The following is a 17,782-nucleotide window of genomic DNA, read 5'->3' as shown; positions in this document are numbered from 1 at the left end:
CCCCACCCCTACTGGGCGTCCCCTGTCTCCTGGGCCCCCTGGTGGCCCTCCGGTGCCCATCTTCTGCTATATGAAGGTTTTTACCCTGGAAAAAATTAGAAGCAAGCTTACGGGACGAAACTCCGCCGCCACGAGGCGAAACCTTGGCGGAACCAATCTAGGGCTCTGGCGGAGCTGTTCTGCCGGGGAAACTTCCCTCCGGGAGGGGGAAATCATCACTATCGTCTTCACCAACGATCCTCTCATCGGGAGGGGGTTAATCTCCATCAACATCTTCACCAGCACCATCTCTATCTCAAAACCCTAGTTCATCTCTTGTATCCAATCTTGTATCAAAACCACAAATTGGTACCTGTGGGTTGCTAGTAGTGTTGATTACTCCTTGTAGTTGATGCTAATTGGTTTACTTGGTGGAAGATCATATGTTCAGATCCTTAATGCATATTAATACTCCTCTGATTATGAACATGAATATGCTTTGTGAGTAGTTACGTTTGTTACTGAGGACATGGGTGAAATCTTGCTATTAGTAGTCATGTGAATTTGGTATTCGTTCGATATTTTGATGAGATGTATGTTGTCTTTCCTCTAGTGGTGTTATGTGAACGTCGACTACATGACACTTCACCATTATTTGGGCCTAGAGGAAGGCATTGGGAAGTAATAAGTAGATAATGGGTTGCTAGAGTGACAGAAGCTTAAACCCTAGTTTATGCGTTGCTTCGTAAGGGGCTGATTTGGATCCATATGTCTAATGCCGTGGTTAGGTTTACCTTAATACTTCTATTGTTGTTGCGGATGCTTGCAATAGGGGTTAATCATAAGTGGGATGCTTGTCCAGGTAAGGGCAGTACCCAAGCACCGGTCCACCCACATATCAAATTATCAAAGTACCGAACGCGAATCATATGAGCGTGATGAAAACTAGCTTGATGATAATTCCTATGTGTCCTCAGGAGCTCTTTTCTCATTATAAGAAATTGTCCAGGCTTGTCCTTTGCTAAAAAAAGGATTGGACCACCTTGCTGCACTTTATTTACTTTCATTGCTTGTTACCCGTTACAATCTATCTTATCACAAAACTATCTGTTACCTACAATTTGAGTGCTTGCAGAGAAAACCTTACTGAAAACCGCTTGTCATTTCCTTCTGCTCCTCGTTGGGTTCGACACTCTTACTTATCAAAAGGACTATTGTAGATCCCCTATACTTGTGGGTCATCAAGACTCTATTCTGGCGCCGTTGCCGGGGAGTGAAGCGCCTTTGGTAAGTGGAACTTGGTAAGGAAACATTTATATAGTGTGCTGAAATTTTCTGTCACTTGTTACTATGGAAACTAATCCTTTGAGGGGCTTGCTCGGGGTATCTTCACCCCGACCAGAAGAGCAAAGAGCTGCTCCTCAACCTAGTGAACCTACTGAAAATATTTACTTTGAGATCCTTCAGGTATGATAGAGAAACTGCTAGCTAATCCCTTTGTAGGAGATGGAACATTGCATCCCGATTTACACCTTATCTTTGTGGATGAAGTTTGTGGATTATTTAAGCTTGCATGTATTCCCGATGATGTTGTCAAAAGGAAGATCTTCCCTTTATCTTTGAAGGGGGATGCATTGACATGGTATAGGTTATGTGATGATACGGGATCTTGGAATTATAAACGATTGAAGTTGGAATTTCACCAGAAGTTCTATCCTATGCACCTTGTTCATCGTGATCGTAATTACATATATAATTTCTGGCCTCACGAAGGAGAAAGCATCGCTCAAGCTTGGGGGAGGCTTAAGTCAATGTTATATTCATGCCCCAATCATGAGCTCTCCAGAGAAATGAGTATTCAAAATTTTTATGCTCGGCTTTCTCCCAATGATCGCAACATGCTCGATACTTCCTGTGCTGGTTCTTATATGCTAAAGACTATTGGATTCAAATGGGACTTATTGGAAAGAATTAAATGCAACTCTGAAGATTGGGGTTCCGACGATGGTAAGGAGTCAGGTATGACACCTAAGTTTGATTGTGTTAAATCTTTTATGCATATCGATGCTTTCCGTGGATTTAGCGCTAAGTATGGACTTGACTCTGAGATAGTAGCTGCTTTTTGTGAATATTTTGCTACTCATGTTGATCTCCCTAAGGAGAAGTGGTTTAAATATAATCCTCCCATTGAAGTAAAAGTAGTTGCACCTATTTCAGTTGAAGAAAAGACTGTCACTTATAGTGATCCTATTGTTCCTACTACTTATGTTGAGAAACCTCCTTTTCCTGTTAGGATAAAGGATCATGCTAAAACTTCGACTGTTGTTCGTAAGAGTAATACTAGGACTTATACACCTCTTGAGCAAATCAAAGTTGAACCTAGTATTTCTATAGTTAAAGATCTCTTGGATGATGATTTAGATGGGCATGTTATTTATTTCTGTGGTGAGACTGCTAATATTGTTAAACCAGATGCTAAGATACAGAGACCTATTGTAGGCATGCCTGTTATTTCTGTTAAAATAGGAGATCATTGTTATCATGGCTTAGGTGATATGGGTGCTAGTGCTAGTGCAATACCCTATGACTTATATAAAAAAATTATGCATGATATTGCACCCCCTGAATTGGAAGGTATTGATGTTACTATCAAGCCTGCCAATAGAAATACTATTTCACCAGTTGGGATTGTTAGAGATGTTGAAGTCTTGTGTGGGAAGGTTAAATATCCTGCTGATTTTCTTGTTCTTAGTTCCCCATAAGATGACTTTTGTCCCATTATTTTTGGTAGACCCTTCTTGAATACTGTTAATGCTAGGATTGATTGCAAAAAGGATACTGTTACAATTGGCTTAGGGGATATGTCTCATGAGTTTAATTTTGCTAAATTTCTTAGACAACCCTGTGATAAAGAATCACGTAGTAAGGATGAGATTATTGGTCTTGCTTCTATTACCGTGCCTCCTACTGATCCGTTAGAACAATATTTGCTAGACCATTAAAATGATATGTTTATGAAGGAAAGAAGGGAAATAGATGAAGTGTTCCTTCAACAGGAACCTATTCTAAAACACAACCTACCCATTGAAATTCTTGGGGATCCCCCTCCACCCAAGGGTGATCACGTGTTTGAACTCAAACCATTACCTGATAATCTTAAGTATGCTTATCTTGATGAAAATAAAATATATCCTGTTATTATTAGTGCTAACTTTTCAAAGCAAGAAGAAGAAAGATTATTGAAAACTCTGAAGAAACAACGTGCTGCTATCGGATATAATCTGGATGATCTTAAGGGCATTAGTCCCACCTTATGCCAACACAAAATTAAATTGGAGGAAGGTGCCAAACCAGTTAGAGATCCTCAACGACGATTGAATCCTAAGATGAAAGAAGTGGTAAGAAAGGAGATACTAAAGCTCCTTGAGGCAGGTATAATTTATCCCGTTGCTGATAGTGATTGGGTAAGCCCTGTCCATTGTGTTCCTAAAAAGGGAGGTATTACTGTCGTTCCTAATGATAAAGATGAATTGATCCCGCAAAGAATTATTACAGGTTATAGGATGGTAATTGATTTCCATAAATTAAATAAAGCCACTAAAAAGATCATTACCCTTTACCTTTTATTGATCAAATGCTAGAAAGACTATCCAAACACACACATTTCTGCTTTCTAGATGGTTATTCTGGTTTCTCTCAAATACCTGTGTCAGCGGGGGATCAATCAAAAACTACTTTTACTTGCCCTTTTGGTACTTTTGCTTATAGATGTATGCCTTTTGGTTTATGTAATGCACTTGCTACCTTTCAAACATGTATGATGGCTATATTCTCCGACTTTTGTGAAAAGATTTGTGAGGTATTCATGGATGATTTCTCCGTTTATGGATCCTCTTTTGATGATTGCTTGAGCAACCTTGATCGAGTTTTGCAGAGATGCGAAGACACTAGTCTCGTCTTGAATTGGGAGAAGTGCCACTTTATGGTTAATGAAGGCATTGTCTTGGGGCATAAGATTTCCGAGAGAGGTATTGACGTTGATAAAGCTAAAGTTGATGCTATTGAAAAGATGCCATGTCCCAAGGACATAAAAGGTATAAGAAGTTTCCTTGGTCATGCCGGTTTTTATAGGAGGTTCATTAAGGACTTTTCTAAAATCTCTAGGCCTCTGACTAATTTATTGCAAAAAGATATTCCTTTTGTCTTTGATGATGATTGTGTAGAAGCATTTGAAATACTTAAGAAATCTTTGATTACTGCGCCTATTGTTCAGCCACCTGATTGGAATTTACCCTTTGAAATTATTTGTGATGCTAGTGATTATGTTGTAGGGGCTGTTCTAGGGCAAAGAGTTGATAAGAAATTGAATGTTATCCAGTATGCTAGTAAGACTCTTGATACTGCCCAGAGAAATTATGCTACTACTGAAAAAGAGTTCTTAGCAGTTGTGTTTGCATGTGATAAGTTTAGACCCTATATTGTTGATTCCAAAGTTACTATCCGCACTGATCATGTTGCTATCAAATATCTTATGGAAAAGAAAGATGCTAAACCTAGGCTGATTAGATGGGTTCTCTTGCTCCAAGAATTTGATTTGCATATTATTGATAGAAAGGGAGCTGAGAACCCCGTTGCAGACAACTTGTCTAGGTTAGAGAATGTTCTTGATGACCCACTACCTATTGATGACATCTTTCTTGATGAACAATTAGCGGTCATTAATGCTTCTCGTACTGCTCCTTGGTATGCTGATTATGCTAATTACATTGTTGCTAAATTTATACCACCTAGTTTCACATACCAGCAAAAGAAAAAGTTCTTTTATGATTTAAGACATTACTTTTGGGATGACCCACACCTTTATAAAGAAGGAGTAGATGGTGTTATTAGACGTTGTGTACCTGAGCATGAACAGGAACAGATCCTATGCAAGTGTCACTCTAAATCATATGGAGGACACCATGCTGGAGATAAAACTGCACATAAGGTACTGCAATCTGGTTTTTATTGTCCTACTCTGTTCAAAGATGCTCGTAAGTTTGTCTTATCTTGTGATGAATGTCAAAGAATTGGTAATATTAGTAGACGTCAAGAAATTCCTATGAATTATTCTCTTGTTATTGAACCATTTGATGTTTGGGGCTTTGATTATATGGGACCTTTTCCTGCCTCTAATGGTTACACACATATTTTGGTTGCTGTTGATTACGTTACTAAGTGGGTAGAAGCTATTCCAACTAGTAGTGCTGATCATAACACTTCTACTAAAATGCTTAAAGAAGTTATTTTTCCGAGGTTTGGAGTCCCTAGATATCTTATGACTGATGGTGGTTCACATTTTATTCATGGTGCTTTCCGTAAGATGCTTGCTAAGTATGATGTTAATCATAGAATCGCATCTCCTTATCACTCGCAGTCTAGTGGTCAAGTAGAGTTGAGAAATAGAGAGCTCAAATTAATTTTGCAAAAGACTGTCAATAGATCTAGAAAGAATTGGTCCAAAAAACTTGATGATGCATTATGGGCCTATAGAACTGCATGCAAAAATCCTATGGGTATGTCTCCGTATAAGATGGTTTATGGAAAAGCATGTCACTTACCTCTAGAACTTGAACATAAAGCATATTGGGCTATTAAAGAGCTCAACTATGACTTCAAACTTGCCGGTGAGAAGAGGTTGTTTGATATTAGCTCACTTGATGAATGGAGAACCCAAGCCTATGATAATGCCAAGCTATTCAAAGAAAAAGTCAAACACTAGCATGATAAAAGGATACAAAAGCATGAGTTTAACGTAGGTGATTATGTGCTATTATTCAACTCTCGTTTAAGATTTTTTGCAGGAAAACTTCTCTCTAAATGGGAAGGTCCTTACATTATCGAGGAGGTTTATCGTTCTGGTGCCATAGAAATCAACAACTTTGAAGGCACAAGTCTGAGGGTGGTGAACGGTCAAAGAATTAAACATTATATCTCAGGTAATCCTATCAATGTTGAAACTAATATTGTTGAGACCATAACCCCGGAGGAATACATAAGGGACACTTTCCAGAACGTTCCAGACTTCGAAAAGGAATAGGTATGTGGTACGGTGAGTAAACCGACTCCAAAACAGTTCTAAAGGCAATTTTTATCCGTTTTGGAATATTTAAGAATATTAGGAAGAAATAAGTAATCCGGGAAGGACAATAGGCCTCCACGACGGTGGAGGGCGCGCCCACCCTTCCTGGGCGCGCCCCCTATCTCGTGGCCACCTCGTGTGCCTCCTGGACTCCGTTTTCTTGCACATTACATGTTTTAGTTGGTAAAAATTCATTATATAATCTCCCGAAGGCTTTGACCATCGTATCACGCAAATATCCTCTGTCTTCGTTTCGAGCTATTTTTTTGACAAATCTAGAGCATCATGACATCTCCAAGAGCTCCCAAGGACAAGTTTTTCGAGAGGGTTATCAACCCCTATCTCGCGGAGGTGCTGTAACACCCTCAAACCATTGAGATGCGTGAGGGGGTGCTGCACATCCGTGATGTGGAGGGACTAAGGCGTACCGGAAGCGTGGAGACAAAGCTCGAAGCCATGGAGCAATAAGTTTTCAAGTGCCAAGGGATGGTGGAGCGTGGACTCAACGCCAACCAGATGATGATCACGGAGTTCACCAACAACCAAAAGCTAGATGCCAAGGTCATTGGGGAGACCATCTTCAAGCTTCAAGAGAAAATCGAGCACCTCCAAGCCCAGATCTATGACCTGCAAAACCAAAACTGTGAGTATGAATATAGATTCAAGATGATGAGTTTGGCTGCAGATTTAAGGATCCCGGAGACTCGATCATCCTTCTATGATGGTGAGCCTATGCCTTGGAAGATGGACGACATGCCTACATCATCAACAACTCCTACTTCACCACCTCCGAGGACATAATCACATGGGTATGGGCACTCCCCTTGGCAACTGCCAAGCTTGGGGGAGGTGCCCCGGTATCGTATCACCATCACACTCCTATCTTTATCGTTTTATTTAGTCCGGTTCTTTTAGTAGTATCTTGATCTAGTAGATTGAAGTTTTAGTATCAAGCAGTTTTGAGTTTTGCTTTATGATCTCTTTATGTAATCGAGTCCGTGAGCTATCTATAATAAAGATTAGTGTTGAGTCAAGGGCTTTGCTATCTTGCCATGATCTTGAGAAAGTAGAAAGAACAAAAAGAATAAAAGAGTTCATATTGACCTTATGGATAGTAATGACTTCACATATAGAAAGTATGAGGCATAAAAATTGTTGAGAGTTGGCAAACGTAGTTTTGGTCATCGTTGCAATTAATAAGAAGTAATAAGGAAAGAGAGGTTTTCACATACAAATATATTATCTTGGACATCTTTTATGATTGGGAGCACTCATTAAGTATGACATGCTAAAAGAGTTGATGCTGGACAAGGAAGATAAGGCAATGGTTTATGTTTTCTCACATCTCAGTTAAGGTATATTGTCATTGATCTTCCCAACATGTTGAGCTTGCCTTTCCCCCTCATGCTAGCCAAATTTCTTGCACCAAGTAGAGATACTACTTGTGCTTCCAAATATCCTTAAACCCAGTTTTTGCCATGAGAGTCCACCATATGGATTGAGTAAGATCCTTCAAGTAAGTTGTCATGCTGCAAGCAATGAAAATTGCTCTCTAAATATGTATGACTTATTAGCGCAGAGAAAATAAGCTTTATACGATCTTGTTATGGAAGCAATAAAAGCGACAGACTGCATAATAAAGGTCCATATACAAGTGGCAATATAAAGTGACGTTCTTTTGCATTAAGATTTTGTGCATCCAACCCTAAAAGCACATGACAACCTCTGCTTCCCTCTGCGAAGGGCCTACCTTTTACTTTATGTTTTTACTTTATGCTTGAGTCAAGGTGATCTTCACTTTTCCCGTTTTCATTTTATCCTTTGGCAAGCTCCTCGCGTTGAAATATCTTGATATATATATCCAATTGGATGTAAGTTAGCATGAACTATTATTGTTGACATAACCGAAAGGTGAATATGTTGAGAGGCAACACAATAAGCCCCTATCTTTCTTAGTGTCCGGTTGAAACTCCATACCACAAGTATTGCGTGAGTGTTAGCAATTGTAGAAGACTATATGATAGTTGAGTATGTGGACTTGCTGAAAAGCTCTACTCTTGACTCTTTATGATGTTATGATAAATTTCAATTGCTTCAATGACTGAGATTATAGTTTGTTAGTTCCCAATGAAGTTTCTGAACCATGCTTGACATTGTGAATTGATCGTTACTTGAGCATAAGAAATCATATGACAAAATCTTTATATGTTGCTGTTATAAGAATGATCATGATGCCCTCATGTCCGTATTTTATTTTTATCGACACCTCTATCTCTAAACACGTGGACATATTTTTCGATTTCGGCTTCCGCTTGAGGACAAGCGAGGTCTAAGCTTGGGGGAGTTGATACGTCCATTTTGCATCATGCTTTTATATCAATATTTATTGCATTATGGGCTGTTATTACCCATTATATCTCAATACTTATGGCTATTCTCTCTTATTTTACAAGGTTTACCATGAAGAGGGGGAATGCCGACAGCTGGAATTCTGGCTGAAAGAGAAGCAAATATTGGAAACCTATTCTGCATAGCTCCAAAAATCCTAAAACTCCACGGAAGTCAGTTTTGGAATTAATAAGAATTATTTAGCGAAGAAAACACTAGAGGGGGCCCACACCCTGGCCAGGAGGGTGGGGGCGCGCCCACCCCTACTGGGCACGCCCCCTGTCTCCTGGGCCCCCTGGTGGCTCTCCGGTGCCCATCTTCTGCTATATGAAGGCTTTTACGTTGGAAAAAAAATCAGAAGCAAGCTTAGGGGATGAAACTCCTCCGCCACGAGGCGGAACCTTGGCGGAACCAATCTAGGGCTCCGGCGGAGCTGTTCTGCTGGGGAAACCTCCCTCTGGGAGGGGGAAATCATCGCCATCGTCATCACCAACGATCCTCTCATCGGGAGGGGGTCAATCTCCATTAAGATCTTCACCAGCACCATCTCCTCTCAAAACCCTAGTTCATCTCTTGTATCCAATCTTGTATCAAAACCACAAATTGGTACCTGTGGGTTGCTAGTAGTGTTGATTACTCCTTGTAGTAATTGGTTTACTTGGTGGAAGATCATATGTTCAGATCCTTAATACATATTAATACTCCTCTGATTATGAACATGAATATGCTTTGTGAGTAGTTACGTTTGTTCCTGAGGACATGGGTGAAGTCTTGCTATTAGTAGTCATGTGAATTTGGTATTCGTTCGATATTTTGATGAGATGTATGTTGTCGTTCCTCTAGTGGTGTTATGTGAACGTCGACTACATGACACTTCACTATTGTTTGGGCCTAGAGGAAGGCATTGGGAAGTAATAAGTAGATGATGGGTTGCTAGAGTGACAGAAGCTTAAACCCTAGTTTATGCATTGCTTCGTAAGGGGCCGATTTGGATCCATATGTCTAATGTTGTGGTTAGGTTTACCTTAATACTTCTTTTGTAGTTGCGGATGCTTGTAATAGGGGTTAATCATAAGTGGGATGCTTCTCCATGTAAGGGAAATATCCAAGCACTGGTCCACCCACATATCAAGTTATCAAAGTACCAAACGTGAATTGTATGAGCGTGATGAAAACTAGCTTGACGATAATTCCCATGTGTCCTCGGGGGCTCTTTTCTCATTATAAGAAATTGTCCAGGCTTGTCCTTTGCTACAATAAGGATTGGGCCACCTTGCTGCACTTTATTTACTTTCATTGATTGTTACCCATTATGATCTATCTTATCACAAAACTATCTGTTACCTACAATTTTAGTGCTTGCAGAGAAAACCTTACTGAAAACCGCTTGTCATTTCCTTCTGCTCCTTGTTGGGTTCGACACTCTTACTTATCGAAAGGACTATGATAGATCCCCTATACTTGAGGATCATCAGCGGGACAGAAGTTCCTGGCGAAGCTCATAGGACGCGGATCTCGAGAGTTTGGAGTTGGTGTCCAGAGGCGAGTCCGGCTCCATGAGGATAGAGGGAGCCTGGCATGACTCCAGGCCTGCCGGTGATGCAATCCCCTCCGGTTCTCTGGTGCCAGGCTCTATAGCCGCAGAGAGTCCGGCGGGCTTTAAACTCCCGTCTTCGGACCTGGTGGTGCGCTACGGATCTAAGGCCAGAGCGGTGAGGGCCGTGAACCCTTGGAAAATCAAGTCTCCTCGGATGTCAGCGACATAGTTCAGGTTTCCAAAACTAATCTAATGATTAAGGGCATAGCTGTTGATCTGCTCCAGATGGCCAATCGAGTTGGCACACAGTGCAAAGCCACCGAATACAAAAATTTAGCTGGGGAGAAAAATTTCCCTCAAGGCGGTATCGTTGTAGATGATCGATGGAGCCATCGAGCCTTCTAGCGATGACACAGAGGAACTCTTAATGAAAGCACCAATGTCGGTGTCATAACCGACAGATCTTTGATAGGGGGTCCCAAACTGTGCGTCTAAGGATCGAAGGTAACAGGAGGCAAGGGACACGATGTTTACCCAGGTTTGGGCCCCCTTAATGGAGGTAATACCCTACTTCCTGCTTGATTGACTTTCATGAGTACATGGGTTACAAGAGTTGATCTACCTCAAGATTGTAATGGCTAAACCCTAGATGTCTAGCCTATATGATTGTGATTGCCTCTACGGACTAAACCCTCCAGTTTATATAGGCACCAGAGGGGACTAGGGTTGTATAAGGTCGGTTTACAGAGGAAGGAAACCATATAGCTTGTCATCCACGCAAAGGAGAGTCCCACCTAGACACAAGAGAAGGCCTTCTGTCTCGTATCTTCCCAGCCCATCAGTCCGGCCCATGTCACATAGGTCGGCTCCCCGAGGACCCCACAGTCCAGGACTGCCTTAACGAGCTACGAGGTGCCACATCATATGGGCCTGCTACAACAAGACGGTGAAAATAAGGCCGAGCAAGGTCCATCCTCTTCGATCATGGCGACGAGCGCGAACCTCTTCAACAACATGAAGACATCGCCCATATTGGACTCATACTCCGAGTCAAGCTACACGAGCGCACATGAGACCTTCTCTTTGATCTCGGAGGAGAGTGATGTTCTGCCACATCCTACGACATTCATCTTTGGAGGCATTATGGATGAGGAGGCTGAGCACATGACTATCCCTTCAACCAAGGTGGCGATAGGAGTTGAGCATGGAGACATTTGCACCTACATCCCTCCGACACCTACATATGATAAGATGACCCAATTCCCATGTGAGGAGAGCCACCCCACCATGAGTGATATGAGTGATTCCACCATATGTGACATTGAGTGCATTTCCTATGAGAGGATGAGTGTGACCACCACTAGCCCCACACACGAGAGCATGCCACACATCCTATGTGAGGTTGAGAGCCATCTGAGTGACTCCACTGTGGCACCCCGGCTCAGAGGAAACCGGAACACCCCGTATTCCAGCCTAGAGATCGAGATGAAGTCTTCTAGAATACGGTACTGCTTAGCATAGACCAAATCATCTCTTTATTACAATCTATTTGGGTACAAGGGGTTCTAATATAACTGGGAATTACATCGGCATGGTGACACTACGCCTACCACTGTTGCTCTATGCAAGCAGCAGAACAAGTCGGAGCAGCGGAATAACTTTTAGCAGCGGAACAACGACGACGGTGGTGAACTCCACTCCCCAGGGACTCTGGCTGGAACGCTTATACTAGCTCGCGAACAAAGAATCAACGGCAAACAAGCAATCAAATCCGGCATGACCTGCAAACTGGCATAACACGCCAGGTTAGTACATTGAATGTACTTGCAAGCTCACAGTAACCAGAAGCATTCAAGGCAAACAACAGTATGGCAATTACATGTTAAGGAGGAATTAACATGATATCATCAGAACAACATGGCATGAACAACATGAACATGGTACAACTAGAACAATATGAGCACGACATGAACATATGAATCTGACGATACTAGCATGCAACATGATGAGACTATCATGCACTCTTCTCGGGACTACCTCATAACCAACACATGCATCACTTACCCGCCTCGGACATCACACGATCATCTCAGGATAAAATCAATCATGGTATAAGCAATACCATACTAATCATTACATGACCACAAGGAGCTTGATCTTTACCCATGATTCTCGCACAATTATCCAACAACTCGGTATCCTCGATACCACAGTGATCTATCACCGAACCACACTTGGTTCAATAGGTTACGTCGTAACCAAACTGTGATCAGTCAAGGATCACATATCTAACTTATCTCATCATTGAACCGGGGTTGTTATTAAGCACACTATTATTATTATTACTGTTGACCCATACTGTGACCAACTACGAACTGGGCCCTTATCCGCGGGCGCGGCTATCGATAGATTTAATACACTCTGCAGAGGTAGCACACTATACCCACACCACATAACCCAGGGCCTCGCACTCCCATTCGGGTGGACCAACGGCGTTCCGAAAAAACCGATCTACTGCCATGACACTCTCCGAGCCACTCTGACCAACACCCCTCTGGGATCAGTCCTGGATGACCCCACCTACCAGAGGCAAAACTACCACCGTCGTGGCAAACAAATAGTCCCAAACGGGGACATGGTACCATAACAACAACAGGTCCACAAGTCTTATGTCCGCCTACCTGATCAGGGTAGCACGTGCCCATAACCTTCCCTAGTTGGAGGCACCGATGAGAGGCATGACAATAGACCCATCAGGGCCTCCCCATACTAAGGCAAATGTGGTTGCACTTGTCAGCCTGATATGGTGGCACCATGACTCAGCCAACAGTTGTTCAAGTTCAATTAAGTCCGGTTAAACTTGAATGCAATAAGCTGAGTCATATGAAAACAACATGATGCAACTACAATACAGGAGCATGACATCAACATAAGCATGGCTGTGCAACATTATTTCTTAACATATCAACAACAACAAAGCATATATCCGACTGAGCATGGCATACTGACTAGCATGAACATCACAAGTACATTACTCAAAAACATAGCATGACCACTAGAATCAACAATAAATATCATGCAAGAACATATCAACAATGCTACCATGCAAGCATTTAACCACTGGATGGAATGGAACATGCATAACTACAACACTCGGAACAGACGACAGTCATGCACCGAAGACCATCACTAACATCAACATGTACTACTAGCAAGCATAAATATATGAAAGTAATACTAGCAACTAGTACATGATAACCAGGTGCAGAACAACATAGCACGAGAGTGGACAGGAAACTATAAGCATCACCGGAACAATGATAACCAAGTTTTAAACAAACAAACACTTAATAAAAATTCAAGTTGAAAACCATGGCTACTACATGACTATCATGCAAGTGGGTATTGTGGCTTGCCTGGGGATGAAGAAGGCACCGGGGAGAAGTGCGAAAAGCTCGCGGAAAGATTCGCCGGAAATAGTTCTCTCCCGGAGGGGTCTATTTACGGGCAAGGGAAAAATGGTCATTTTCAGAATGTTAACACATGTTGAAATTGTGACCAGCAGAAGGGGCTTGACGAGACGAAGAAATGGGCTTTGGAATCACCTCATTTGGAGTTACTAGCAAAAAGATACGAGGGGTTTTCTGCCAGGGACCCATCTGTAAAGAAAATATTCTCAAACTGGGCCAAAACAGAAAAACTGAAAGCGCATTCCAGGAACTATGCTTTCGGGACAATGAAAGCGTGCTTTTGGCTGAAGCCGCAGCAGTTTACGCTTTCACTAAAACGAAAGCGTATAAGAGGAAATTACGCTTCCATTTATCTGACTAGGCAGAGGCAGGGCCGGCTCATGTGATGCTGACGTGCGGGTCCCACGAGCTGTGGGGCCCATCACTTATCCACGTGGACCGGGCGGGTCAACACTCTGGAGGCCGACAAGTGGGGTCGGGGGCCCACTGGCCAGCTGGGATGGGGCCTTCGTCGCTCGCCCAACGGGGCAGAGTGAGGAGCGCGGTTCCGACGCCCGTCCAGCCGGCTCCGACCACCGTTCGGAGCGCCCAGACCACCCACGCGCAGATGAGACCAAGGCGAACCCATCCCCATAGGGTACGGACACCGAGGAGTTTGGGACGGAGCAGGGCACCAAACGCGGCGGAGGAGGGCTCGGGTGGAGATGGGCTCATGGCTAATGGAGCTTCGGCGAGGGGGAGAGGGCATGGGGAGGATCGCCGGACGTCGGGTGTTCTTCTGGTGGTGGCTAGGGGAGGAGGGGGACTCGGGCCTGCTCGAATTTGAGATGGCCAAGGCGGCGGCTATGGCGGGGATGGGAGGGCTGGAGAGCTCCTCGAGCTCAATGGAGAGGTTGGGGAGGCTGCTGGGGGAGAGGTGGAGCTAGTTGGGTGCTCGGGTGGCGAGGGGGAGGGCCTATATAGCCGCGCGAGGTCATGGCCGAGCCGCGTCGCCTCAGACACATGGCCGATACCGCGGACGCGTATGCTCGTGCATGAGCTCGGGGGAAGACGACGGGGAGACACAGGGAGAGGCTCACATAGAGGTAGACGACGCTAGGGATCACGGGGAGGAAGAAAATGAGCGCCATAAAAGCGAGACCGCCACTGTTCGTCCGTGGACGCGCGTCGGCAAGCACCGACGAGGAGGTTTCAGGAGGGGGAGTGGGGTCCAGAGAGGTGGCGACGACCCGTTCTAGCTATTGGACACGTTCACGCGCTTAAAGACGACGAGCACGAGCATGGCTGAGGCAAAACGACGCTTTGGACATGGCCATTGCACACCAAAACGGTGGCCACCATGGGCTCTTGTGCACACAATGCACGGGGTTCGGCTAAATTGTGTGCGGGGTCTAGTCCTTCCAGGGGAGGTTCCAACTGAGGTGGTGGCTTAGTGAAAGCTGTTGTGGTTTAGTGGGAATCATCCTATGAAGTTTACTCTTGCAAACTTGATCAACTTAGTGTGATCAACAAAGATGTGCTATGGGTCAAATGTGATGCCTCGAGTGTTTAGGCTAGGAAGGACTACAATCCTAGGGAGTTTGGCAGGAAATGGGCCAAGGTTTAAAGCAGTTGGTTCACAACTTAGCAAAATGGTCCAAAAACTTGATCAACATGATGCACTCACATGGAGTCTCAACATGAACTCAAATTGGGCAAGGCAGGGTCATTTGGTCCAATGAAGATGCTCAAAAAGTCTCATACCAATTGGCCAATCCAAAATGGTACTTGCTTCACAAACATCTCCTCTGGACAGAAACTTGCAAAAATTCTAGAGGAATAATGGCTTGATGAAATATTCCCAAAATGGGTGGAGATAGGTTATATGGATAATAGAAGGCCTAGAAAAATTTCCAGCCACAATGGAGTAAGATAAAATATACTTGCTTCACAGACTGAAATTTTGGACAGAAACTAAGAATTGAATATGAGCTCTGCTACCTCTTGAGCATGCGTTGGTTTTTCCCTTGAAGAGGAAAGGGTGATGCAGCAAGGTAGCGTAAGTATTTCCCTCAGTTTTTGAGAACAAAGGTATCAATCCAGTAGGAGGCTCCTCAAAAGTCCCATGCACCTACACAAACAAACAAGAACCTCGCAACCAACGCGATTAAGGGGTTGTTAATCCCTTCACGGTAACTTGTGAAAGTGAGATCTGATAGAGATAATAAGATAAGATAATTTTTTTGGTATTTTTATGATATAGATTGGAAAGTAAAAGATGCAAATAAAAGTAGATGGGAAACTTGTATGATAAAAGATAGACCCGGGCCATAGGTTTCACTAGTGGCTTCTCTCAAGATAGCATAAGTATTACGGTGGGTGAACAAATTACTGTCGAGCAATTGATAGAAAAGTGCATAGTTATGAGAATCTCTAGGCATGATCATGTATATAGGCATCACGTCTGTGACAAGTAGACCGAAACGATTCTGCATCTACTACTATTACTCCACACATCGACCGACTCCTGCCTGCATCTAGAGTATTAAGTTCATAAGAACAGAGTAACACATTAAGCAAGATGACATGATGTAGAGGGATAAACTCATGCAATATGACATAAACCCCATCTTTTTTTCCTCGATGGCAACAATACAATATGTGCCTTGCCGCCCCTGCTGTCACCGGGAAAGGACACCACAAGATTGAACCCAAAGCTAAGCACTTCTCCCATTGCAAGAAAGATCAATCTAGTAGGCCAAACCAAACTGATAATTCGAAGAGACTTGCAAAGATAACTAATCACACATAAAAGAATTTAGAGGAGATTCAAATATTTCTCATAGATAAACTTGATCATAAACCCACAATTCATCAGATCTCGACAAACACACCGCAAAAAGAGTTACATCGAATAGATCTCCAAGAAGATCGAGGAGAACTTTGTATTGAGATTCAAAGAGAGAGAAGAAGCTACCTAGCTAATAACTATGGACCCGAAGGTTTGTGGTAAACTACTCAAAACTCATCGGAGAGGCTTTGGAGATGATGTAGAGGCCCTCCGTGGTCGATTCCCCCTCCGGCGGAGCGCCGACGAAGGCTCCAAGATGGGATCTCGCGGATACAGAAGGTTGCGGCGGTGGAAATAGTTTTTCGTAGTGCTCCTGGATGTTTTTGGGGTACGTGGATATATATAGGAGGAAGAAGTAGGTCGGTTGACGTTGGAGGGGCCCACGAGGGTGGGGGGCACGCCGGGCACCCTCGTGGATGCCTCGTTTGTTGTTTGACGTCCACTCCAAGTCCCCTGGATTGCGTTTGTTCCAAAAAGATCGCTCCCGAAGGTTTCATTCCATTTGGACTCTGTTTGATATTCCTTTTCTTCGAAACACTAAAATAGGCAAAAAAACAGCAATTCAGGCTGGGCCTCCGGTTAGTAGGTTAGTCCAAAAATGATATAAAAGTGTAAAGTAAAGCCCATAAACATCCAAAACAGGTAATATAATAGCATGGAACAATCAAAAATTATAGATACGTTGGAGACGTATCAAGCATCCGCAAGCTTAATCTTGCTTGTCCTCGAGTAGGTAAATGATAAAAACAGAATTTGTGATGTGGAATGCTACCTAGCATAGTTCTCAATGTAATTTTCTTTATTGTGGCATGAATGTTCAGATCCAAATGATTCAAAATAAAAGTTCATATTGACATAAGAAATAGTAGTACTTCAAGCATACTAATCAAAGCAATCATGTCTTCTCAAAATAGCATGGCTAAAGAAAGTTTATCCCTACAAAATCATATAGTTTGGTCATGCTCCATTTTCGTCACACAAGAATGCTCTCATCTTGTACACCCCCGATGACAAGCGAAGCAATTGTTTCATACTTTAGTAATCTCAAACTTTTTTCAACTTTCACGCAATACATGAGCGTGAGCCATGGATATAGCACTATGGGTGGAATAGAATATGATGATGGAGGTTGTGTGGAGAAGAAAAAAAAGAAGAAAGTCTCATGTTAACGAGGCTAATGAATGGGCTATGGAGATGCCCATTAATTGATGTCAACATGAGGAGTAGTGATTGCCATGCAACAAATGCACTAGAGGTATAAATGTATGAAAGCTCAACAAAAGAAACTAGTGGGTGTGCATCCAACTTGCTTGCTCACAAAGACCTAGGGCATTTTGAGAAAGCCCATCGTTGGAATATACAAGCCAAATTTTATAATGAAAAATTCCCACTAGTATATGAAAGTGACAACAAATGGGACTCTCTATATGAAGAACATGGTGCTACTTTGAAGCACA

This window comes from Triticum aestivum, chromosome 3B, assembly GCF_018294505.1.
Source record: "Triticum aestivum cultivar Chinese Spring chromosome 3B, IWGSC CS RefSeq v2.1, whole genome shotgun sequence".
In the NCBI taxonomy this organism is placed as follows: Eukaryota; Viridiplantae; Streptophyta; class Magnoliopsida; order Poales; family Poaceae; genus Triticum; species Triticum aestivum.
Note: the sequence above shows the minus strand (reverse complement) of the source record.